At 37.6% G+C, this 25948-nt stretch overlaps 1 protein-coding gene across 1 annotated transcript in view; it reads left to right on the top strand.

Annotated features, from left to right (window-relative positions):
• Positions 1–25948, top strand: part of LOC112043921 (hemicentin-2) — a 62195-nt gene that overhangs the window by 1385 nt on the left and 34862 nt on the right. The window lies entirely within an intron of this gene.

The raw sequence follows: 25948 nt of genomic DNA, 5'->3' as shown, positions 1-25948 counted from the left end.
TCATAAGCATAACTAAAATGCACTTTTGGATCTGTGGTGTGTGAATAAATTTAAACATACATGACATAGACACGAAAAACATAACCGTCCATCTGTCGCACTCGGGCAATACAGTTTAAGTAAAATAAAATTAAACTAAAACCGAATTTTAAAAATGTTAACACTTTTCTAAACGATTATATTTTTTTTCCTAAAGGCTAGTTTACACTATGCGGGTACGGTTTCTATTGCTCCTACTGGCATGTCATACCACTTGTATCGTGTCTCGGAGAGCACATTATAGTCTTTTTCAGATAGCATGGGTACGGTGACAGTTCGTTTCACTCTAGAAACCGCCAAGCGATTTAGCGTTCCGGTACGATGCCGTGTAGAAACCGAAAGGAGTGTGGATTTTCATCCTCCTCCTAACAAGTTAGCCCGCTTCTATCTTAGACTGCATCATCACTTACTATCAGGTGAGATTGTAGTCAAGGGCTAACTTGTAAATAATAATAATAATAAAAAAAAAAAAGAAAGTTTGCCGCGATTCACGATAATAGTACATATTATGAACGTCATAAGGTTATTATCACATCAGATCTGATAGTAGTCTGTTAACCAGCATCAAAGAAGCTGGCAGCAGCGTGGTAGGTCAAAGTCCTCCTCCTCTCCTACACGGACGGAGGTCTGGCTCTGCCTACCTTTGTTAAAAATATTGTGCATGTCATTGCCTACAGCAAAATAAACACGATCGAAAATCGAAAAAGAAATATTATTCAATGAGCCACCGATGAATGATAAATTTAAAAATTATAAATTTTCATATTAATTAGTACAGTAATTATTCCATGAGCTACTAAACTAATTATTGATAATAATTATTATTATTTAGGTACTAGCGGACCCGGTTAAGCTTCGCTTTGACTAATGTGCACTTCTTTCCTACCCGTAGTCTACCTTACCCTATTCCTACCCATACCCTACCCTATCCGTACCCTACCCGTAACCCTACGATATAATAGTCACAAATAGTCTGCATACCAATTTTTATATGCAAAAAGTAACCTATGTAAATCTCCATCCTTTCAACTATCTCCACATGAAAAATCAATGTCAACGTCAATTCATCACTACGTTTTGTCCTGAAAGACGGACAAACAAACAAACAGACAGACAGACACACACACTTTCACATTTATAATATTAGTATGGATGTACTAATATGAAAATTTTGTATTATATGTCTATGGGATAAATTATTTTCAGAATTCAGACCTTTTTTTTTTGCCAGAGAATTTATAATTTCTTACTCAAGCGTACTTGTAGTACCCTAATCTAAAGCGACGAACTTGTTGGAAAGGATAGATTAAATGGAACAAGCAAGGGACAATAATCTATACTAATATTATAAAGCTGAAGAGTTTGTTTGTTTGATTGAACGCGATAATCTCAGGAACTACAGGTCCGATTTGAAAAATTCTTTCAGTGTTAGATAGCCCATTTATCGAGGAAGGCTATATAAAATCTCCATATTCCCACGGGAACGGGAACCACGCGGGTGAAACCGCGCGACGTCAGCTAGTTATATACAACGTGTCCCAAAATTCAACGATAAGCGGGCGCCAAAAGATTGACCTGCTCATGAGCACTTAAGGAAAAATAATAAAAAAAATATACCTAAATTTTTTTTTTAGTTACAAAATAAATTTTAAAATTCTTTGAAAATTTACACCTTGTATGATATTTTGAACTACCGCAGCTACAATTTCTTAAATATGCTTAAGTTTTTTTTTGTATCGGAACCTAAGTAGTACTACTATTCACCACAACTCTTAAAAACACCACAATGCCCGCAGTTTTTACACAAAAAAATATCAAAATATTTTTTTTCCCTCAAATTTTTAAAGATTTTTACTTTCAGTCTACTTTGACTCATGGTCTTGCAAAAAAAAGTATGAACACCGCTATGGCAAGTTATTTTCAAAGTTGACGCAACTAATCAAGATTTCAAAATAGTATAATACCCTAGGATAACTAGTCGCAAAAAAAAAATATGCGTACCATTTGTAAACAAGAACTAAATTTCTAAAATGTTTTTGCTCCTAGAAATCACTTTTACTTTATGCACAAAATGATGTGAGTCATACGTTGCAATTTCCTAGAATTTTAATGGAACGAACGATAACATTTAAAAATAAGAGAGAGAGAGAGAGAGAAAGATAGCGATAAGTATACGTTAGAGAGGGATAGACAGATGTTCTTTGTTGAATGACAATGATGCAGGTAAAGAAAATCCTGTTCCCAGCAAGTCAGTACGCTCTGCTCCTTTGTTTACTGCGCAACTTTCCGTATTCAATTGACGTGGCTCTCGTACTAACGACTTTTGGCTTTGCATTTTGGACTGGACTTAAGTGATCTGCAAACTGAACTGACCTGGCATTATTTTGGACTGTGCCTGTGTTTTGTGAATTGGACTTTTGGTGTATTTTGGACTGTTTAGCGTTATCATGCCGCAACCATACACGCCGATGGAATACGCTAACATGCATCTCATTTATGGAGAATGTCGGTGCAATGCTAACGCTGCTAGCAGATTGTATCGAGAAAGGTACCCAAACGCTCAAAGATATCCAGATTATCGGGTATTTATGAATGTGCATCAAGCGTTTTCGGAGGGTCGTTTGCCGTCAGCTAGAAGAAACGCTGGAAGACCTAGATCGGAATGCGATGAAGAAGTTCTCAATGAAATAAACATTGATTCAACTACCTCAGTGCGTGCCATAGAAGCAGCTACGGGAATCCCAAAAAGTTCAGCACATCGAATACTAAAACGTCATCGGCTACACCCATATCATTACAGACGTGTACAAACGTTACTATCACGGGACTATCCACTGCGGATCGCATTTTGCCGAGTGATGCTTCAAAAGCATCGGGAAGATCCTCAGTTCTTGGATAAAGTACTATGGTCGGATGAAACAACCTGCAAGAAAGATGGCTATTTAAATCTTCACAACCTACACAGCTGGAGCAATGAGAATCCGCACCTGATGAGAGAAGACAAATCCCAATATCAATTTAAGGTCAACTTATGGACGGGCATTTTAAATGGAAAAGTGATTGGGCCTTTTGAATTACAAGGAAACTTAGATGGGGACAGTTATTTGAACTTTTTACAAAATGATTTGCAAGAATTACTAGAAGACGTCCCCCTAAGCGACCTTCAAAATATGTGGTATCAAAATGATGGTTGCCCAGCTCACTACGCTCGTCCTGTGAGACAATACCTAGACCACGAGTATCCGGGGCGTTGGATCGGGCGACTTGGTCCTATCCTATGGCCACCCCGTTCACCCGACCTAAACCCCCTGGATTTCTTTTATTGGGGTTGTCTCAAAGACAGGATCTACGCAAAACCGATTACGACATTGGACGAGCTTCGGCAAAAAATCACTCAGGCTGCGGCACATATCAATGCTAGAAGATATGCGCGAAAAATAAAACGGTCGTTTTTAAGGCGATGTCGTGCCTGTATTAATGCCGGTGGAAAACAATTCGAACATTTACTTTAATGTTGTGTAATTAAAATAACAAACACATTTTTGGAACATAGTCAAATTTATTACTAACAACAAGAACAATTAAGAAATTTGGTTCTTGTTTACAAATGGTACGCATATTTTTTTTTGTGACTAGTTATCCTAGGGTATTATACTATTTTGAAATCTTGATTAGTTGCGTCAACTTTGAAAATAACTTGCCATAGCGGTGTTCATACTTTTTTTTGCAAGACCATGAGTCAAAGTAGACTGAAAGTAAAAATCTTTAAAAATTTGAGGGAAAAAAAATATTTTGATTTTTTTTTGTGTAAAAACTGCGGGCATTGTGGTGTTTTTAAGAGTTGTGGTGAATAGTAGTACTACTTAGGTTCCGATACAAAAAAAATCTTAAGCATATTTAAGAAATTGTAGCTGCGGTAGTTCAAAATATCATACAAGGTGTAAATTTTCAAAGAATTTTAAAATTTATTTTGTAACTAAAAAAAAAATTTAGGTATATTTTTTTTATTATTTTTCCTTAAGTGCTCATGAGCAGGTCAATCTTTTGGCGCCCGCTTATCGTTGAATTTTGGGACACGTTGTATATATATGAAAGTGGAAGGACGTGGTCTCTGCCTGTGCCCCCCTTTATCTTTATCAGGCGTGAGGATTTTACTTTAAAATACACTGCAACCGTAAGATCCATTTGTTACACAATAACAAAAGCTTATATCTAAATTGAATTAGATAACTTTTATCGATAACTAATATAGGTAATTACTAATTAACTAACTAGTTAAATACTCGTTGAAAATTTAAACCTATTAAATTTAAAGAGATTCCGTTTTAATAGTTTGCATAATTTGCAAACCGATATAATTTACAATTACTGGTTACCTAATTAAGTTATCATTACGTATATTTGGGTATTTATGAATATTTTGATGATTTCGACGTTTCTGAGATCGTCATTAATATTTTGTTGAATCCATTCTAGTTGGGTCACCATAATAAACCTAAATTATTTTTACATGCCTATCTACTTAACATAATAATTGTTTTTTTCTTTATATGAATAACATTAAGGTTTAATTTTATTTTTAACCGACTTCCAAAAAGGAGGAGGTTCTACGTTCGGCTGTATGTATGTTTTTTTTTTTTTTTTTTTTTTTATGTATGTCCAGCGATAATTCCGTTAATTATGGACCGATTTTGAAATTTTTTTTTTTTTGTTTTGAAGGGTTTACTTCCAGGGTGGTCCCATTTTTTTCATGTCAGGATCTGATGGTGGCATCTTGGAGAAATTGAGGGGAACTTTCGAAAGTTGTAGAGACGGCTAGTGCGTTTGTTAGTGTTTCCATAAGGTATTTTAAACCACTACAATTTTATGAAGGTTTGGAGTTGGTCTGATGATGGAGCCGAAACACAGACGATGGAACTCGTCAAGGATTTACAGCAGTCACCTTTTGTTTGGGCTTGATTAATTTGTATTGATGAGTACTTTCCACCTATATGGGTTGTGACTGTATTAAGGGTCTGGTGATGAAGACGAGGGACAGTGAAGAGAACTCCTCGACGGTTCACAGTAGCTACCTTGTGTTTGGACTTGATAAATTTGTATTGATGAGAACTTTCCACCTAGATGGATTGTGACTGTATTAAGGGTCTGATGATGAAGACGACGGACAGTGAAGAGAACTCCTCGACGGTTCACAGTAGCTACCTTGTTTTTGGACTTGATAAATTTGTATTGATGAGAACTTTCCACCTAGATGGATTGTGACTGTATTAAGGGTCTGATGATGAAGACGAGGGACAGTGAAGAGAACTCCTCGACGGCTCACAGTAGCTACCTTGTGTTTGAACTTGATAATTTTGTATTGATAAGAACTTTCCACTTAGATAGGTTGTGAATGTACACACGCAGTAGGTATGCTAACACTAAAAATAAAAAAATAAAAATTTTAATAAAAAAATTCAACCGACTTCCAACTCAAAAAATAACTTTAACTAAAAAGCAAAAAATAACATCCTAACTATGTGCTACCTTCTGATCCTTACCTTCCGTTTGAAGGCGGTGCCAAGCCAGTGTCGTGTTTTAATTAAAGCTGTTTCTGAAAGAACCACATAAATTTTGTAGTTTAACCGTGTTTAATTAAAACATCACTGGCTTGGCACCGCTTTCGAACTGATCAGAAGGTAGCACATAGTTAGGATGTTATTTTTTGCTTTTTAGTTAAAGTTATTTTTTGAGTTGGAAGTCGGTTGAATTTTTTTATTAAAATTTTTAAGTGTGTTTGTTTCTTCAACTACTGAACCGATTTACCTATAGGTAGATTATACTCTAGGATATACACGTAAGCTACATTTTATCTCACATAGCCATGGTTCCTTCCAGATTTGCAACCGCCATTGGTCGACTTTTGTCTATTTCTCTGCACGAGGTCTGTCTTTGGTCGCATGCTAGGCCCACAGTATTCCGCTACAAAGAGCAGAAGACCTGTGGGCATCCCACGGATATGTAGATGTGAATATCGGACTAACTAATGCGTCCAGTGTCCTACAGATGAATCCCAGAGCAATCTCTAGATTTGCAATAAAATACCTAATTCTTTTGTATGATCATTTGACGCAAACATGAATCTAATTTTAAATTAATATCTTTCAATAACTATAAGTCTAATAATCATAATCTGTACTAATGTCTAAAGGAGTAACGTGGTATTGTAGGATCTATTGAACCAATTTATAAAATTCTTTTACCACTAGAAAGTCACGTTATTTGTGAGTGTCATAGGCTATACTACGCAGGTAAATTAATAATGATAACCACGCAAAAATAAATAACATTAACTCTCAACGTACAGTATCGCTAAAGTATTCGTGTGTACGAAACTTTATTTTACCTACTGATCTCTGATATTCTAGCCTCACAGAAACTTTCTGTCTTCCATGATTGATGTTTCTGTTGATGATCCTGAATGATTTATAACGCAAATTTTCTCAACTTTCCCTTCAAGAACTTGAGATTGACGTCACATCAAAGAAGGCATTAAAGTTATGAAAATATCAATTTAAAAACTATGCTGACTTTTCTCGGTAGGGTCAAATAAGTAATGTTTACTTTTGCATAGTAACTTATCACTCATCAATATAGAATACGGATAGGCAGCGAGAGATAGGAGAAATGTAACAAATCCTATATCGACTGTATTAAATAAATATATGTTTGACATTAAAGTAATTCTTGGATAGAAGCAGGCGTTACTTTGCGGAAGTTCATCATGATTATATAATGATTTATTTATTTTGCTATCATCCGCGAAAATTCGGCGAACCCATGCGACAACGTCACCCAGGTCCGACAAAATACTCTCTACGTACGTTTCACCCCGAAACCGGAGCATCCTCAGGAGATGTTGACTCTACTCTAGACTTTGCAATTGCACGTTGTAGAGTCAACATCTCCTGAGGATGCTCCGGTTTCGGGGTGAAACGTACGTAGAGAGTATTTTGTCGGACCTGGGTGACGTTGTCGCATGGGTTCGCCGAATTTTCGCGGATGATAGCAAAATAAATAAATCATTATATAATTAAAGTAATTCGTCTAAATAAACTGATCCATGCGTAAGATAGTCCAAGAGCTAGTGCTTTTTGGCCTAAAGGATTAGCCTTGCTATCCAGAAGTTCAAAGACGCCAACATATGGGGCAGCTTGCCCTATATTTCAGTTTATTTCTTAAAGAGAGGCATTAAGCCTTTCATAATTTATTTTGTGCGAAAAATCGATGAAGCCAAGCGAAAATGTACCTATTGAATAAACCTCTAAAATCTATGTACCAACCTAAAACTAAAAAGAAAAATCTAAATCTCCTATTACCTTAATAATATTTTATTTTTATTTCTAGTTAATGTCGCTACTTATTATGGTAATTCATAAAGTTCACGGACACAGCAAATTATAATATTAATTAATTAATTAGCATCACTCTGCTCTTTCAAGAGGTCAGGTGACTGAATATGACTGAATTTAAATTTTTATCAAAAGATATGGTATATCTAGTTTCCTCTTTTTATCAGCTATAACATGAAATTGAAAATTTTGAAGGACGAAGCTCATAAAATTACTCGATCAAGTCATCAATATTCTCTTTCATTTGAGACCCCACTCGAGTTTATTTGCAGGCATTCGGTTATTCTTTCCCACTTTGAACCCCCAGAACTTTTAAACGGCTTAACCGATTTTCATCAAACATGTCTAAGAACATTCGCACAAAAGTCACCTTTCATACAAAAAAAAAAAAAAAACTAAATGAAATCGCTTCATCCAATGCTATGGTGTCACAGACAAACTGACAGACAGACACATCAAACTTGTTACACCCGTTGTTGTAAACCCGTTGGGTTTAGTTAAAAAAAACGTTTATCTTGTCCAGAAACTGACAAATAAACAAATGTTAAACACGTTTCTTATAGACATAATACACATTATGTTAAAAAGAGAAACCTATAACTTTGCTTTTACCAATGCTATTAAGAAAAATATGAATGAATTTGCAATGTAATGTTGAACGGTTTTCATTATCCTTGAATCTGTAATTGGTCGATAACTTGCTTAGCAACAATCACAACAAAAACATTCTTACAATTTTAGACAAAATAACGGTTGCCTTTGCTGACCAGCATACCTATAACAGAATATCTGAAGCCCTCGACGTTGTCTACGTAAATCTATACTAATATTATAAAGCTGAAGAGTTTGTTTGTTTGATTGAACGCGCTAATCTTAGAAACTACTGGTCCGATTTGAAAAATTATTTCAGTGTTAGATAGCCCATTTATCGAGGAAGGCTATATATTATCCCCGTATTCCTACTGGAACAGAAACCACGCGGGTGAAACCGCGCCGCGTCAGCTAGTTTCTAATATTTTTTGACATTACATCCGATTTCAAATAAATAATTGTCTTGAAACTGCATGGAAATTCGTTTGTTTCTGAATGGTGCTTAAACAAACAATAATACAATTTACCATACCATAATCGGATACCTTATGATTTTATTATAACGTTGAAAACGGAAATTATCAATATTATTTAGTCTGAAACAAGTAACAGATTTTATTTGCCGATAAGCTTAACTATTTGACATGGCATCTTTTCTTAAATCTGCATTTCGGTCGATTGATACACACAGGCATATTCACTAACTTTGACATAGGGTAGTTGACATATAGAAATTGAGAATCTATGCCAAAATGTCATCCGGAGCTTACTGGTGAATACACATAGTAGGAAAATGACATTTTGTCAATCGATTTTATGTTTATTTTAATCAACAGGTACTAGTAGGTACCTATTATGTAGATACGTAACGTAACGGACACTCAACGTTCACGTTTTCTGTGTAGAAATTCAAATGCGTAACGTAGGTACTCCGTACTCGTAGCAAACGGGAAAAAAATATTATTAGATAGGTACAAAAAGTCGACGATTGTGTTCGGAGAGTGAAATCATGTTTTAACGAAACTGGTTTAGATGCAGGTGTGCGGCGCGGGCGCAGCGCTACTATCTCCGCGGTGGAACGCGGTTTTTAATAAAAATAATAAGATGGTTGTGTGCTAATGCTAGCCACAAACGGTCAATGATTCTCACGTTTCTGTAGCACCCACGACTATGATCGTGTGTTGGTCACTACATCACATGACTTGTATAGTAACCCGCGTGGGTACTGCCGTTTGCTTTTCAGAAACGTGAGAATAATTGACCGTCAATGGCGACCTTAAGCTGCGGTCTGCCTCCAGTTGACGGCCTGTCTTAAATTTGTATTTTACACTCGAATTCACATATATCTATCTCAACGTCATCATCTATACTTATACAAATTTTTTTTAAGATTAAGAATTTGTTTGTTTGAACGCCCTAATCTCAGGGACTACTGGTCCGATTTGGTAATGTTTTCAGTGTTAGATAGCCCATTTATCGAGGAAGGCTATAGGCTATATATTATCCTCGTATTCTTACGGGAACGGAAACTAGACTAAAACAGCTAGTCTTTAATAATCCATAATGGGCTGAATGAGCATATGTCTCCTATCAGAATGAGGGGGGGGGGGGGGTAAAGCTAATAGTCCACCACGCTGGCCCAATGCGGAATGTCAGACTTCACTTTCACGAGTATAAGAAAACTTCACGTATAGAAGAAATATAAGAAAAATATTTATATACTTTTCTTCAGGTTGTGGCACGTGCTATACTATTTAATTTCTTAAAATGCACAAATCAAAAGTTGTAGGTGCAGGACCGGATTCGAACTTACGCCCTCTGAATCTAAGACAGAGGTCATATCCACTGGGTTATCACGGCTCTTACCTATACATAAATGCACTAATTAAAAGAAGATAGTTGTAATTTTGTATGTAACCAATGAAAAAATACAAAAAAATACAGGACCAATCTGAAAAATTATTTCACCTTAATTGACAATTTAGGAGTGACATAGGATATAGTTTATTCTCGTATCTTCCAAGGATAAGCTAGTTATTAGTAAAAATATAATTACGATGTCATATCGACTGATTTGGTGTGAAAATGAAACGTGTGTAGAGGAAAATTTTATTTCAGGGCTAATGCAAAGTTAATAAAAAGTAGGTACTTGGTATTTTAATAATTAGAAAAGTAAAACAAAAAACAAATTTGAATTTTGAATACTTTACGAGAATCTTAAGTTTAGCACTTTCAGCCAACTTGAAAATTAATATTTTTGAGGACGAGTAAGCTTGACAGTGTTGTTTTTAATGTTGTAGAAAAATCGACAAATTGGATAAAACTCTAAAAGTAGATCCCTACTCAAAAAAAGAACTTTAAATTCATACTAACCTAAAGCTCCTTAGCTGCGTGCTGCTACATTTTAGAGCTTTCACGCACGCAATCACGTTTTGCACCAGTACACATTATTTTCGGTTTTTGGGGGGAAATTGGATGATTCGTGTCATCCAATTTCCTTAAATTTTAAGTTGCTACTTTATACGTGGAAACTATACTCGATGATATTAATACTGAAAATTAACTATACCCAATGATTTAACTACTAAAATATTTTACTTATCTTTCCCAGACGGGCAAGTCCTATTTGAGTGTATTGAAATGTATGTAAACACAAAATTATGCATGTGTGCGCCTAGTGAAGTACCTCCGTTCGTTTCCAGTTTTTGCGGGAATTTTGTAGGGGCATAACGTATTAAAATTATCATTGACTATACCAAATATGTTAGATTTTATTGAAATTATTTTGCATATTATAAGTACACCCTTGAAAGAAATTTTGTAAAGTCACTGACATTAACATTCAGTGTAGGGACTAGGGTATATCAACATCTATATGAAGGCGAAAGTTTGTGATATGTTTGCTCGTACTTCACACCGCAACTACCCAACTGATGATGACTTTCGTCTAGCTGACAATAACTGCTTTCAGACAATCATTGTTTGTTACCTATATCTACAACATAATTTGTCTGCACCAGAAAAAGCTGAAACCGGTAAGTGGCTCAAGAATGCCTCTCTGACAGAGAGTTACATATTTGTACCTTTTGCCGTAGAGACCCTTGGGCCATGGAGTCGCAGTGCCAAAAAAATTTTCCGTATCATTTCACCGCGGCTTGTTGCCTCAACTGGTGACAGAAGGGCTGGCTCATTTTTTGCGCAAAGGATCAGCTTGGCTGTCCAGCGCGGAAATGCAGCCAGTATTCTTGCCACCATTCCACGTGGGCAAGATTTGTATAGTTATTAGGATAAGTTAGTTTAAGTTCCTTATTGTATTCTTTCTCAATAAAAAAAAAAAAAACATAATTTACAATAACATACGTTGTATAACCATAATTGGCCGAAAATTAATTTTTATAGTTGTCATAATATGACTGCAATACTTAATTAAAATCTCATTCAGTCCACACCCTCAGGCGAATCACAGCAATATCCACAACAAGCGGTCGATTGTTATTGCCATTACAATGGTTTGCCTACCTGCGAATTCCTATAGTCATGTACTCATATGAACGAATTGAACAAATCCGTAGTACGAATCCAATCTATTCAATATCCTTCTCTCATAGTATTATCATCGTTGTAAAATGAATATTACCACCTTATTTTAGAAAATTTTAGGTGTAACAATAAAACAAACAAGCACAGTAAAAATAAAACTTTTTGTTCTTTTTCTCCATTCCATATTCACCTACATTTCAACAGTTATCAGGAAAAAAATCTTTCTTGCGCTTTTCTCGTAATCTATACTAATATTATAAAGAGGTTAAGTAAGTTTGTAAAAGGTAATCTTCGGAACTACTGATCCGATTTCAAAAATTCTTTCGCCAGTAGAATGTTACGTTATCGGGGAGCGCTATAGGTTATATATTATATATTGATATTATATATATTAGCAGAGTTATCACTTTTTGTCATACAGGTTGGACCGCAACTCCTCATAAACTGACTTTTTCGCATGCGCTGCCTTAACCATTGTGTAAAATAGAAATCAATTTGGAATGGCTGCATCACTGCCGTGTTCCGTTGGCTCTATCTGCCCATTATTCTTTAATCTGTGCTTAGCCATTCTAATTACCACTGTTTAAATCTCAACACAGTAAACTGCCATCCGTCTGGAGTGACATATTTTTTTTCAAACAAATAAATAAAATTAAAATAATTTAAATATATACGCTACAAATAAGCCAAATCAAATAGAAACAGTAAAATGAATTTGAAGAACATTATAAACCATAGAAAATATGCGACGAGTTGGCGGCCAGAGCACCAGCGCACGAAATAACATCTTCATATCGTCGTCGACGTCGCCGTCGTCGTCTGAGGAATTTAAGACCCCGCCAACATCTGCGGGGGATGAGACACCCGTGCGGACGACTCATCGGGGTGTCACCACACGACGACGGCAACACCAACAACAACAGCAACAACACCAGCAGGACGTCGACGAGATACCACTACCGGAGAGCTTGGATCAAGAGGGGCTGCGGGCTCCTGTGAGTGCTCCCGCTACCGGTGGTGTAGTGCGTCGCATGAGATGGTCTCGTCCACTCAATGAGAGCGTCATGCGAGCGTACTATGGGGCGACAGAGGGGGGAACTAACCTTACTGCGTACCGGTCAAGGATGTTGTCTATGTTTCAGACTCTTGAGCCAACAGTGACCGTGACTGCGCAGCGACTATCGGATCAGGTGCGAGCAATCCAGCGACGTCATCTGCTAGATGAAGCTCACCTTGAACGACTGCGCTCTACTTCAGTACAAATCGATACCATCCGTAGCTTACCTCAGCAAACATTGCAAACCAACATCCCAGAGGTGCTGCAGGATGGTATCGATATGCAAGTAAGTAGCCAGAATTATGAGCAATTGAGGAGAACTTTGGAGGATTCTATTGTGACATACAGGTACATGCCTCTTAATTTAAGACCAAAATTGCCTCGTTTGCCTGTACATAGACGAAATATGGCGTTAGTGGGGGTTCTAGATCAGATTTTAGGTGAATATCTCGTAACATCTGGGGACCTAAGTGATACGCATTCGATTCTATTCTGTGGAGCCGTTGCGGCGTGTCGTATTGCGGGTGTCAAATTCCCTGAACCACGCACGGTTCCGCAGAGGACGGGTCAAGCACCAGCTTGGCGGACCAGAATCGAAAGGCGTATCACACTGACTAGAACTCTCATAGCTAAGCTAATCTGCTTCAAGGAGGGCAACAATCGCCCTAGAGTTATGCGATTTGTGAATCAGGCTTTTGCTGGGACTGACACACGTCCGTTCCAGTACTTGGCTTGTGTCACCGAACGCATTGACTTCTTGAAGCAGAAAGTCTATGCATGGGCACAACGCATTAGGCGTTATAAAGAGCGCATAGACCGGTATAATCAGAATAGAATCTTCCAAAGTGACCAACGGAAAGTGTACAGGAACTGGGAACGATCCAGTGCCTGTGTGACAGATGGGGAACCTCCGACTTCTGATGCTATGTCAGATTTCTGGCGTAGCATCTGGTCGGCCCCCGTAGGCCACACTGAAGGCGATTGGATGAGTACTGTCAAGGAAGAGTGTGCAATGGTGGAACAAATGATTCCGATATCCATTACTACAGAAAATGTAAGTTGTGCAATTCGTCCGGCGTCAAACTGGAAATGCCCAGGACCGGACGGATTGCACAACTTCTGGTTAAAATGGTTTCGTAGCGCCCATTCTATCTTGGCAGTGCAATTTCAAAATGCCATTGACACTGGATCGCTACCGGCATTTTTAACAACTGGTGTCACGTTCCTGCTACACAAATCCGGAAGTACCACAGACCCCAAAAACTACCGACCGATAACATGCTTACCCACCATCTATAAGCTCCTTACATCCATTCTGTCATCAAAATTAACGATGCATATAAATGCAAATAATATTTTGGCCCCAACACAGAATGGATGTAAGGCCCGGTCTCGTGGTACAAAGGAACTTCTCCTCATAGACACTGCTATTTGCCAACAGGTCCGGCGAAACAGAAAAAATCTCACGGCTGCTTGGATAGACTACAAGAAGGCCTATGATTCGGTGCCTCATTCATGGCTCATGGAGGTCATGCGGTTGTACAAGGTCGATACAACACTATGCTCTTTTCTTGAGTCATGTATGAGACAGTGGATGACAGTTCTTCGTCACCCAGGCGCTTCTGAGTGTTCTGAATCGAATGAACTGATAGGGATTAGGCGAGGTATTTTCCAGGGCGATAGTTTGAGCCCTTTATGGTTTTGTCTAGCCCTTAATCCTCTCAGTACTTTACTGCGGGATTCAGGGCTAGGCTTTCGCCTTCGCAGGGGTGGTGAGCTCATATCTCACTTGCTTTACATGGATGACCTCAAGCTGTATGCATCAAAGCGTACAGACCTAGTGTCATTGCTGAAGATTACTCAAACCTTTAGCAATGACATAAGGATGGAATTTGGTGTAGACAAGTGTGCGGTCATCAATGTAGAGCGAGGAAGGATAGTGAGCTCCGAGAATATAGTTATTTCAGAAACTATCATTCTCAGATCACTCCTTGAAGGCGAGACCTATAAATACCTTGGAATGACAGAAGCACTTGGTATTGAGACAGGGAATATGAAACAGGTAGTGAAGGAACGCTTCTTTGGCCGCCTGAAAAAAGTCCTAAAAAGTCTTTTATCAGGCGGTAACAAGGTGCGTGCCTTCAATAGCTGGGTCATGCCCTTACTCATATACACTTTTGGCATTCTAAAGTGGACTCAAACCGAACTGGATTCCCTGGACTGTAAAGTCCGCAAACTGCTGACGTCATACCGGATGCATCACCCCCGTTCATCTGTAATGAGATTGTACCTCCCACGCAAGTGTGGAGGACGTGGCTTCTTAAACGCCAAGAACCTCCATAATCGTGAGGTGTGCAATCTCAGAGATCATTTTCTCAAGATGAATGTGAGTATGTTTCAGGATGTCGTTGCAGTGGATAAGGGACTTACCCCGCTATCCCTAGGCAAAGAGAACTGGCGCAAGCCTATAGTAATTAGTAACTCAGATCGTGTGGCAATATGGAAGAGCAAGGAGTTGCATGGACGATTCTACAAGGCCCTTACTGGGCCGGATGTAGATCAAATAACATCTGTATCTTGGTTGCAATTCGGTGACCTCTTTGGGGAAACCGAGGGTTTTGTCTGTGCAATTATGGACGAAGTTATAAAGACGAGAAACTACCGGAAACACATTATGAAAGATGGCACTCTAGACATCTGTCGAGCGTGTCATCGTCCTGGGGAGTCCCTCAGGCATATTGTGTCCGGGTGTTCTCACCTTGCTAACGGCGAATACTTGCACAGACATAATCAAGTAGCCAAGATAATCCACCAACAGCTTGCTCTTCAATATGACCTTATCGATTTTGAGATGCCTTACTATAGGTACGACCCAGCGTCAGTTCTTGAAAATAGCAGTGCATTGCTCTACTGGGACCGAACGATTATCACTGACAGGTATATTGTAGCCAATAGACCTGATATAGTGCTAGTCGATCGGTCAGTGCGTCGTGCAATAATTGTTGATATTACAGTTCCACATGACGATAATCTGGTTAAAGCCGAAAAGGAAAAAGTATCAAAATACTTGGACCTTGCTCACGAGATTACCGCCATGTGGAATGTTGAGTCAACTATTATTGTTCCGATAGTTGTTTCAGTCAATGGTCTTATAGCGAAAAGCTTCGACCAACACCTTAAGAAGCTTTCGCTTAACTGTTGGATCAAGAGTCGGATACAAAAGGCAGTGATTCTTGAGACGGCGCGTATTGTGAGGAGGTTCCTCACTCTGGAGCCCTGACCACCGGTTGCTTGGGCACTCAAATGTCCCGCAGCGGGAGGGTGAATTTTTTTTATAAATTTTTAATAATGTTTTGTATTTTGTACTTATATTGTTAAAAATTTAAAAAAAAAGAAGTAATAAATAAATGAGAGAACTATCAGTACGTAGCCCTCTGCCTGCGAGCCTCGCCTGATTGAACTACTTCACACTTTGGTTTTTGTTGCCCATTTTTTGTGGTGCTCAGTGGCCCAAAAGCCCGCCATGTGTGCGAGGGCTTTGGACTCGACGCCAACATGTGGCGTTCTCTCTCCGCCGTGTCGCACATCCGCCATCCGGACTATATTAAACTAAAATATCTAAAAATTGTTACTTGTTCTATAATTATAGCACTTTCTAAGTAAAATGGGGAAGTAGCGACCTTGGGAAATATTTATATCTTTAGGATGACTTTTTCGTCTAAATTTTTACTAAGCTGGGAAATATTTATATCTTTAGGATGACTTTTTCGTCTAAACTTTTACTAAGGATTAATCTAACTCAATTATATATTTTTTTAATACTTTACTGGCTTTGCGGTATAGGCCTCTTTCGGGCCTAATAACAATATTGATACCATTGTTTATCTACTCAGACGAATTATATACGGACCTGCCTTGCTAGACGTTACTCCTTTGTCAAAGATTAATAATTAACGATCAACGCGTTTGTAAAACTGTTTCTATAGAATCGATGTTTCATAGTTGTAATTGTTTTTATGTTTGTAAAAAAATGTCGGTTTGTGTAATTAAATGGCATAAAAAACGGTCAACAACTTCTATACTAAAAGATGCAGTTACGTTTATTTTTTAAGTATTTCTAAGTTAATTATAACAAATTTGTAATAAAAACAATATCTAAAAATAATCGATTCTTCAGCCGGAACAGCAAAACATCAATCAAGTCATCGTATATTCTGTATATAGTCTAAGCCAATGATATTTTAGTTAGTCAAAGCAATGTGTTTGTTAGTCTGTATAAATATTACACATTACTGTGTGTATCGCGTTTCAAATTTATAGTATTGTGTAGAGTAAGGGCACAAAATATATTTATTGGTGTTAAATATTTTCGATGTGTGAGTTTATCCGTCCCCCTCAAGGAATGGCAGACAATTTTGTTGGTGAATTTCGATACGATACAAGTCCATATGTATTTGGTCTGAGTTTATCTATGAACGTACTTTACTTTAGACACTACAAATAGCAGTGATATAAGTTAAGTATATCATATAACACTATGTTCTTTGAGGTCTGAAGCATATTCATCGGATGAGGCCCAAGGGACCCAGACAAATCGTAACGTATATTTTTAAATGTTAAATTACTTCTGATCTTACGGCCTTGCGGGCTAAGGGCCCTTTCGAGCCGTGGCCCGTGGTATTTTACCAGTCCTGCCACTTTAGTTATGCCCCTGACAAAGTGTTTAAGCAAAATTGATAGGCTTATCGAACGATATTTTATTAGACGCCTTTGAGCTCTATTGACACTTATAAAGCTGATCCTTTATTACATTATCAAATAGGTAAGTAGCAGCTGCTTTTAGCAATGTAAATACAAGCTTTTTATAGTAGGCCACATATTAAAGAATAATAGGCAGATAGAGCGCACGGAACGCGGCAGTGATGCAGACATTCCAAATACGAATTCAAAAATTAATACATTCTCGAGTCAGTATGACACAACCATGGAGTATTTTTATAGATAATTATTGATTATAAGTCTATTATAATATTGTATATTATATTATAATATGAGCTGTGATACCCCAGTGGATATGACCTCTGCCTCCGATTCCGGAGGATGTGGGTTCGAATCCGGCCCGGGGCATGCACCTCCAACTTTTCAGTTGTGTACATTTTAAGAAATTGAATATTACGTGTCTCAAACGGAAAACATCGTGAGGAAATCTGCATACCAGATAATTTTCTTAATTCTCTGCGAGTGTGAAGTCCGCCAATCTGCATTGGGCCAGGGTGGTGGACTAAGGCCTAACCCCTCTCATTCTGAGAGGAGACTCGAGCTTAGCAGTGAGCCGAATATGGGTTGATAATGATGATGAATCTATTATAATATCAATGTACATAATTATTGTTAGTGTTAAATCTTAAAATAAAAATTATGAAAAAATTTTGTATATGCGGTTGTCAAGGAGACGCGTGTCGTTTGTTTTGTTTATAGGTTTTACCGGCCTCACTGCGCTGCTTGTAAAGACTCATTCTGTATCATTCTTTATTCTGTGTAGTAGGCATACAGCTTTAGACTTTGCCCTCGTTGACTTTGGATCCATTATACTTTTTTTACTTGGACTTATACTTATTGTCTTTATTAGTCAACATTTTGGGGATTGGTAATAATATATTACAGTAGAAATTCTTTTTTGAGTGTAACTCTATTGCTTAAGATGAAAATATCGATCTTTATAAAATATTTCTCATCCTTCTATCCTTGTACACTGAATAAAGAAGAAGTTCTATGCTTTTATTAGACAGATAAGTATAAATTATAAGGCTAAAGGTACCTATTATAATGATTATACGAAATGTGGTAAGTTAAACTTGACATCCTTCTCCTTACCTACCAACCTCTATAAAGTACTTCACTTCTCGTACAAGGATAGAGCAGAGGCGTAGCATGAGTTTTCGATGCCCGGAGCGGACTGGAAAATAGAAATTCGCCGCCCGAGGCAGGCTAAAAGTTAGTTGTTTGGTTTTGGAATACATTTCCATTTTTTTTTCAGTTAAAAAAAACTTGGTTTTAACCACCGCCCTGTTTTATGCCACGGGGGCGATGGCATACTATACATCACTACTCCAGTGAGCCTGATGTTTTCTCTTATTTAAGACCTAATTAGACATCTATACCTACTACATAATATGCACTTTAGAGAGGTAAAGTTTGTGGTATTGTAGGGCGTAATCGATTCGATTCGAATTTGAAAATTCTTATACCACAAGAAGCCACGTTGTTTGTAAATGTCATCCTATGTTTTACTATCCCCGTATTTTAATTGGGACGGGCATTACGCGGGTAAGACCGCGGGGCGTCGGTTAGAAAATTATAAGGCTATAGGGGTAAGGCATTAACTTAGTAAATTGCGACTTTGCAAGTTATAAACATTGGCAAAGATTCCGTTTAAATAAATGGACAGTTTATGAGGCGTACAGATAGGTACATAGTGGTAGCGGATAGGCACACCGCGTAGCTTGCAGACAAGGAATCGTAAAATTCCGTACGCAGTACGCAGAAGTCGATCAAGCCCCGTTTCGTGGCCTGTTTGCGTAGAATAAATAGTAGCGCCGCGTGGTACTTCGTTGTTGGTACTTCAAGTATTTAGCGTGCCAAGTATAGGTACTATTCTAATGGTTTGTTTTACCTTTATCGAAAGTCATCTGTCCGATTTCGGGGTAGGTAGGTACCAGGTACTTACTCTATCTATAGGTCCGTTTACGTATAATTGATTTCGCCCTTGATTTCATTTTCGTTGTTCGCATTTAGCTCTCTATAGCGGGTTACTAAATAGAAAGAAATGGAAATGCATAGATTACAAGTGTAGCAGAGTTCCAAAAAAAGCGTCATGATCAGTATATATAATAACTATTAATAAACACTTACTATGCTAGATCTAGAATCTAGATGATGATTGATTTTACGTATTACGTAGCAGCGGCGAAGAGTTCAAGCAAGCATATTCATTGTTGTACTGCATTTAGATAATTATATGAGAAGCCGTAGTTTGGATCTCCTTATCTTTGGGAGTAATTTCCTGTACCTACGAATCTCCTTTTCTTTGGGACAGCTTACCTACATCTAAATTCCATCCTCTTGCCACTAGTATGTAGAGTAAGTATTCAATAAGAAGTCTACTTTTACAGCGTATAATATGTCGAGGCCTCCCTCCTTGTACTTGTATAGCAGAGTGGATACGGAGCTTAGATCTACGACGCTGTATTAATGCGGATTGGTAGTAGGAGTGATAATTTCTGATTTTATAACGAGCACTTTCAGAAAATGATAATGACCGGAATGACGGCTTAAAGTGCTCTCAGAGAAACATATAACGTCACCAACTTTCCAAACACCGGGGTTAGAATTTTTGTTGGGAAAGCTGATTATTTCTAGCTTCGTCCCCAGGATTCGAACGCAAAATCTCATGATTCGTAAACAAAGAGGTGATACCTCCCAGTCTACTAGTACCTTTTTTTTTATTCTTTACAAGTTAGCCCTTAACTATAATCTCACCTGATGGTAAGTGATGATGCAATCTAAGATGGAAGCGGGCTAACTTGTTAGGAGGAGGATGAAAATCCACACTCCTTTCGGTTTCTACACGACATCATACCGGAACGCTAAAACGATTGGCGGTACGTCTTTGTCGGTAGGGTGGTAACTAGCCACGGCTCAAGCCTCCAAACCAGCCAAACTTACCTATAGATACCTACTAAAATCATACTCGATGTGAAAATTTGGGTATAAATTGCTACTTTTCCACTCCTAATAATAATTTATAATTAACTTGTTCTTAAATTAATGCAAAAAAATCGGATTAATAAGCTTAGAACGATAATGATAAGTAGTAAATATTGATAACAATTTATAAAAAACATGGATTTAAAATGAGTAAATAAGTAAAGAAATGACATGCTTTTTCTACCTTCATTTATGATTTGTTTGTTGGTAAACAGTGCACATCGAGTATGGATTAGTATACATAATAGATTCCAATAATCCTTAACTTCCCGGTACGACCCATTTGCGTAATTAATCGATCAAGGAAGCTGTTGAGCACCAAACAAAGGATATGGAGCAAAAGTGGTATACGTGTGTGTAGCTGTACGTAGCGTTCCCCCCCTATTTTAACCACAGACACAAAAAGAAGTTTGACGTGTGTATTTTTGGTAAGTATTTGCGTATCTATCTGCACTCAGTTTTATAGGATTCCGTAGATGATGTTTTTCTTTTCCTCGTTTATTCAATAATGTGGGGTATCGTTGGATCAGTAGCGGATTTACAAATTTGCCGCCAGTAGGCTATTGAATTTTTGCAGCCCCTACTAAACTCTGAAATTCGATAGATAAGTATCGAATCAATAAAAATTGCAGGTTTTAATATTTTTGTAGGACTGTACAGGGCGTACAGGACTAAAATATTAAAATTATCGTTACATATTCTTCATTTCTGTATAAGAGAAAGTTATTTGGGCCAAATTTGCCGCCCTAGGCTCCAGCTTACTCTTAAATCCACCACTGCGTTGGATAGGTCTTTGAAAGATATGAGGGATTTTGTACTACAATTTTTATTTTAAATGGAGTTTATTCAATTTTTTTAGATGCATACATACGAGATAAGAGCTTTATGCTATACAATACTCGTATATCTCGGAAAAGGCGTTTTATTAGCTTGTGACAAAAATGTTTTTGTTTATGGCGTAGGTATGGCGCTTTTGTTGTATGCATGGTAACTGAGTACATTATTCTACGGTTTACTGCTTGGGTAACGCACCTTACTATTTATTACTTACTTTTACTGTGTCAAAGGGACTCATCTACCAACAGAATCCATCTTTCCGTTCAATTCCTTCCGTCATGTCCACGAAAATGACGGAATAAAAGTTCTTTAGCGGAATAAAAGTAGCTCGATCTTTACTATAATTTTAATTAACATTATTAATTTATACTCATATTCTTAGTTTGTTCGTTTTAATAGTTTTATTATTTTATTACCCATTGTCGAATCCCCAAATTTAACCTACCTTGACTTACATCGGATATTCATTTATATCACTTGATATTTACTTAGATTTTGGTATGTGAAACGTGAGATTTCGCAAGTGCACGTTAGGACTATTGTATTTTTGGGATAAAATATTTGTTGAACAGGTAAAATTAGTTGCCCATTGATTACAATAGTTCATTGTAAGTTAACTGCGGCTCTTGTACGACACCGGCTGGTCGCACTCGCAGGTAAAACGATCCCGTTTCATTTTAAGATGGATGCAAACAGCAAACGAGTATAGTAGGTGAGTGCGACAAAGATAACAGATATTCCATGTTATGGAGTAAAGTAAAGGTGTGATAGAGACAGGCGATAAACCGGGCGCTGTTTGTTGAGCAGGTAAACGAGTATAAAAGTGCGCTCGCACTGGGATGGATGCAACGACTTGGATCTTTATTGTCCATATATCCTTGATATTTATGCTGTTTTGGTGTTGAAATTGGTGGTTTTATTAGTCGATTTCGATAAGGTCAATATTATGTAGATGTACCTATAGTTTACCTACTAGTCTAGTCTAGTAGTAGACTACATTATTAAATTCAAAACTCCCTCGCTGCCTAATTGAAAATTTTTAACAATATGGGTAGATGTTAGCAAAACATATTCGTTTATTTTAATAAGGCTTAGTTTAGAAGCACTTATGAAACGTTTTGTTTGTCTGTTTGTACCTACTTACTCTACTATTGACACTTTATGTAACTTCAAAATCGAGGGTGATTTTCGTTTTTGGAGTTTACACAAAATGTCGTTTTATACCTTCTCAATTTTAACGTGGTAGGTAACTTCGTAAGTGGGTTAGAATAAGAATTACAATGACTGTATTTTTTAAATTAATTAAAAGGTTTTGAAACCAACGACCTCGTATACCTACACAATACACATACGGTGGTAGGTAGGGTACCTACTTACCAAATATTCACAAATTGTCACACACACAACACATTGTGTTTTTAGAATAATATTATTTTATGCAGCTTTAATTAGTTATTAACGACTTTTGTTTATTGCTTTAGTTAGGTAAGTACTTGTTTTTGTGTTAAAAAAGTCTCAGATTGAACAGGAACAACAAATGATGAGCGTAGGATACCAAGAACGCTCTGTGAAGTATTTTCAGGTTGTAATCAGTGGCGTGCATAAGGTTGTTAATCAGGGTATCCACTAGTAAGACAATTTAACCAAACCAGGAAAATATGTATTGGATAAGTGTGAACAAAACAATTGTTACTATATGCAGTGCTTCAATGCTTGTATATACTGCACGCCACTGGTTGTAGTCAATGTTTCTCCACTTAACATAAAATCGGCATCTGCTTCTACTTCGAATTATCTAAATCTAAATCATGGAGCAGAAATAACCAAAGATACTCCATACATAATTTAAACTACATTAGAAACAAAGTACGAGTGCCTGCCCAGTGCCTACTACATTCTCCGTGATTAAACCAAAAAAAGGTAAAGTTCTTAAGTTACTGGCTAAATTACCTCTTTTAATGGCTAAACTAGGTAATTCGTTGATGCCATGCCGGCCAGCCATGGCAGCGATCACAGGTAGATTCCTTAACGCATTTTAAATAATTTAAGTATCGAAAATTCTTCAAAAGAAGTCCCGGTCTCCACAAACTAGGCAATGTATTAAATGCCACTTATAAAAATTCCATTCAGAGAGCTATTCTGGAACGATGTTTTTTTTTATAATTCGCAAGGGCGAGTTTCGGATTGACCTCTCTTTTCCTCTTTCTGTAGTATCAAGTAGTGTTAAACAGAGAGAGAGAGATATGGACGAAATCCAAACTCCAACTTGCGAGTTGTACAAAACATCGTCACAATAGCCGCCCAGGTATATCCTTATGGTTTCGAATCACGAGGGCCTAGGTTCTAATCCTACAGAGTTTTTCTTTCTACTACGAAAGTCTTTTTGAGTAAAATTTCTCAGCCTGTAGTTGGAAAGTTGGTGGTGTCATACCCCGTGCTTCGGAGAGCATGTTAAGCTGTCAGTCCTGTGATCATATTAATCATAATATGAGTGATATCTGATAGTGATAGTGGTAGTAGTAGATCACCCAAAGCCCGCCACCGCGCATTGGAGCAGCGTGGTGGATCAAGGCTCGATATCCCCTCTCCTATAAGGAGGGTGTAGGGTTGCCATGTTGCCAAACCTAATAGCCGGATAAACCAGTCAGTTTGGCCGGACATTGGAGTAAAAAGGCCGGACACTCTACATTATCGAGGATTTTGTCTTTGTATGTAAAATCAAGTTTTTTTGATTATTATCATAAATCTTGTTAAATTCTAGTGAATAAATATATAAAATCGAATGCCAAATCAGCCTTAGATATGTACTTTATTATTAATCAGTCAAATAGACAAAATTAAATTCTGTACTTAAACATTTATCAACATATTTAAATTCTTCTTAAATACTAATGAAAGGCACAAATAAGCCTTTTTTAGCTAAAAAATGCGAAATGTAAAAAGCCTAACACCGTTTATTTTGGCCGGACACGCAATCAAAAAGCCTACTCATGTCCGGTTTTAGCCGGACGCCTAGCAACGCTAGGAGGGAGGCTTGGCCTTGTAGTACACCATTACGAATTAGAATAGGCAAAGGAGGATGGCGAAAGTGGGAGTCACACTCAGAAGTGTCGTACAATCATACATTTGTATAAATTAAAAATATTATTTTAAAAGATGCTTGTAAAAAATTGTTGACATTTTACAGAACGGGAATCAAGATTACTTGTACATAGTAAAATTGTTTTACTTGTTGCCAGAGACCGAAACGCCTTGTCGTATTTATAAAGCAATCACGCAGTTGTATGTCAACGGCAGTGTTTTTCAGAATAAAATTCACATTTATTCATATGCAAAGATAGGGTACCTTCTAATTTTAAGGTATATCTTTTTTCTCCCTGCTTTTCAAATTTGGTTACTATTTACTTTTTTCTTAGTTTAATCACGATTGACAACTATTAATGGGTTTCCATTATGTACGCTACTTCTATCTGCTAGTCCCAAAATACATACAACCTCGCCATTTTCCTTTTATAATGTGCGATGCTGTCGAATGAATTTATATTTGCACCCTATGACCTGTTTAAATAACACGTATATAGAAAACGCTTTAAAGCAATGATGGTGAAGCAAAGCTGCAATCGGAGACATTGTGAGGGCTCCCGCATGCTCCCACGCTCTCGCTCGCAGCCACTTAACGGTCGCTAGCTCCTTCATTGTCACCCGGAGCACGTGTGAGCCAGTGAACAAAGGCGTATTAGTATGTGGCGGAAACTCTGTGTCAGTCTTTAGTTTCAATACATTGTTTGGTACGTAGTACACCACCAAATAGTGTGTTCAACAAAACCAGTGATCGACCACTAGTAACCTGTTTGACTAATAACTATTTGTAATCTTTGGTAAACCACTAAAAAAAAAATACCGACCGAATTGAGAACCTCCTCCTTTTTGAAGTCGGTTAAAAAGAACTAGCAACAGTTGTAGTCAAATATTTTATACCATTAGATATGCCACTAGCGCGTCGAAAGTCACGCGGACAAAAGTGGCTAATTTAATTTAGTCGCATTGTAAACAACGAAAATTATTCAAACAAATAATACCTGAACTAAATATTGCCTACAATGTCGAGTTGTGTAACTCTAAAGTAAGTAAACATCACAATATCCTCTTCCGAAATCCACATATTATATTCAAAATTCGAACACAGTTCAGTAGAAAACATAGAAGCAATTTGAGTGCATCCGGCATGTCGTTGCTTATCAATCAATTAGTACACTATTATAACCGCATGTATCTAAAAATTTTCATTCAGTCGAACGATCCCGTTAATTTGCGTTAACTTTAGCGTTAGTTATTAAGGAGGTACACCCGATAAAATCGTTCTCAATATCCCATCTGTGTGCTTGCTTGGTATTGTCGGTGAGATGCATCCTACAGTTCGTTTCATGTAGGATGGTGCGGCTGACAGTTCGTTTTACTCTTGAAAGTTTTCCGCGATTCGCGATAATAGTACGTATTACGAACGTCATACAGGCGACTGTCACGGTACCCATTCTATCTGAAAAAGACTTTAGTTACTTTTGGTAGCCGTTAGGATCAGTTTGGTCATCATGGACTCGGTTGCAGCATAAGCGCCGGTCGTTTGTGTCGCCACGGTACTTACTATTAACGACTAGTCACGCACTGGCCATTGCCGCTATACCTGCGCAGTTACAAAGAACCTCCTGGTTTGTTCAGGACGGCAAGA

This window comes from Bicyclus anynana, chromosome 9 (assembly GCF_947172395.1).
Source record: "Bicyclus anynana chromosome 9, ilBicAnyn1.1, whole genome shotgun sequence".
Lineage (NCBI taxonomy): Eukaryota > Metazoa > Arthropoda > Insecta > Lepidoptera > Nymphalidae > Bicyclus > Bicyclus anynana.
The sequence above is the reverse complement of the archived record's forward strand: the minus strand, read 5'-3'. Positions and strand labels throughout refer to the sequence as shown.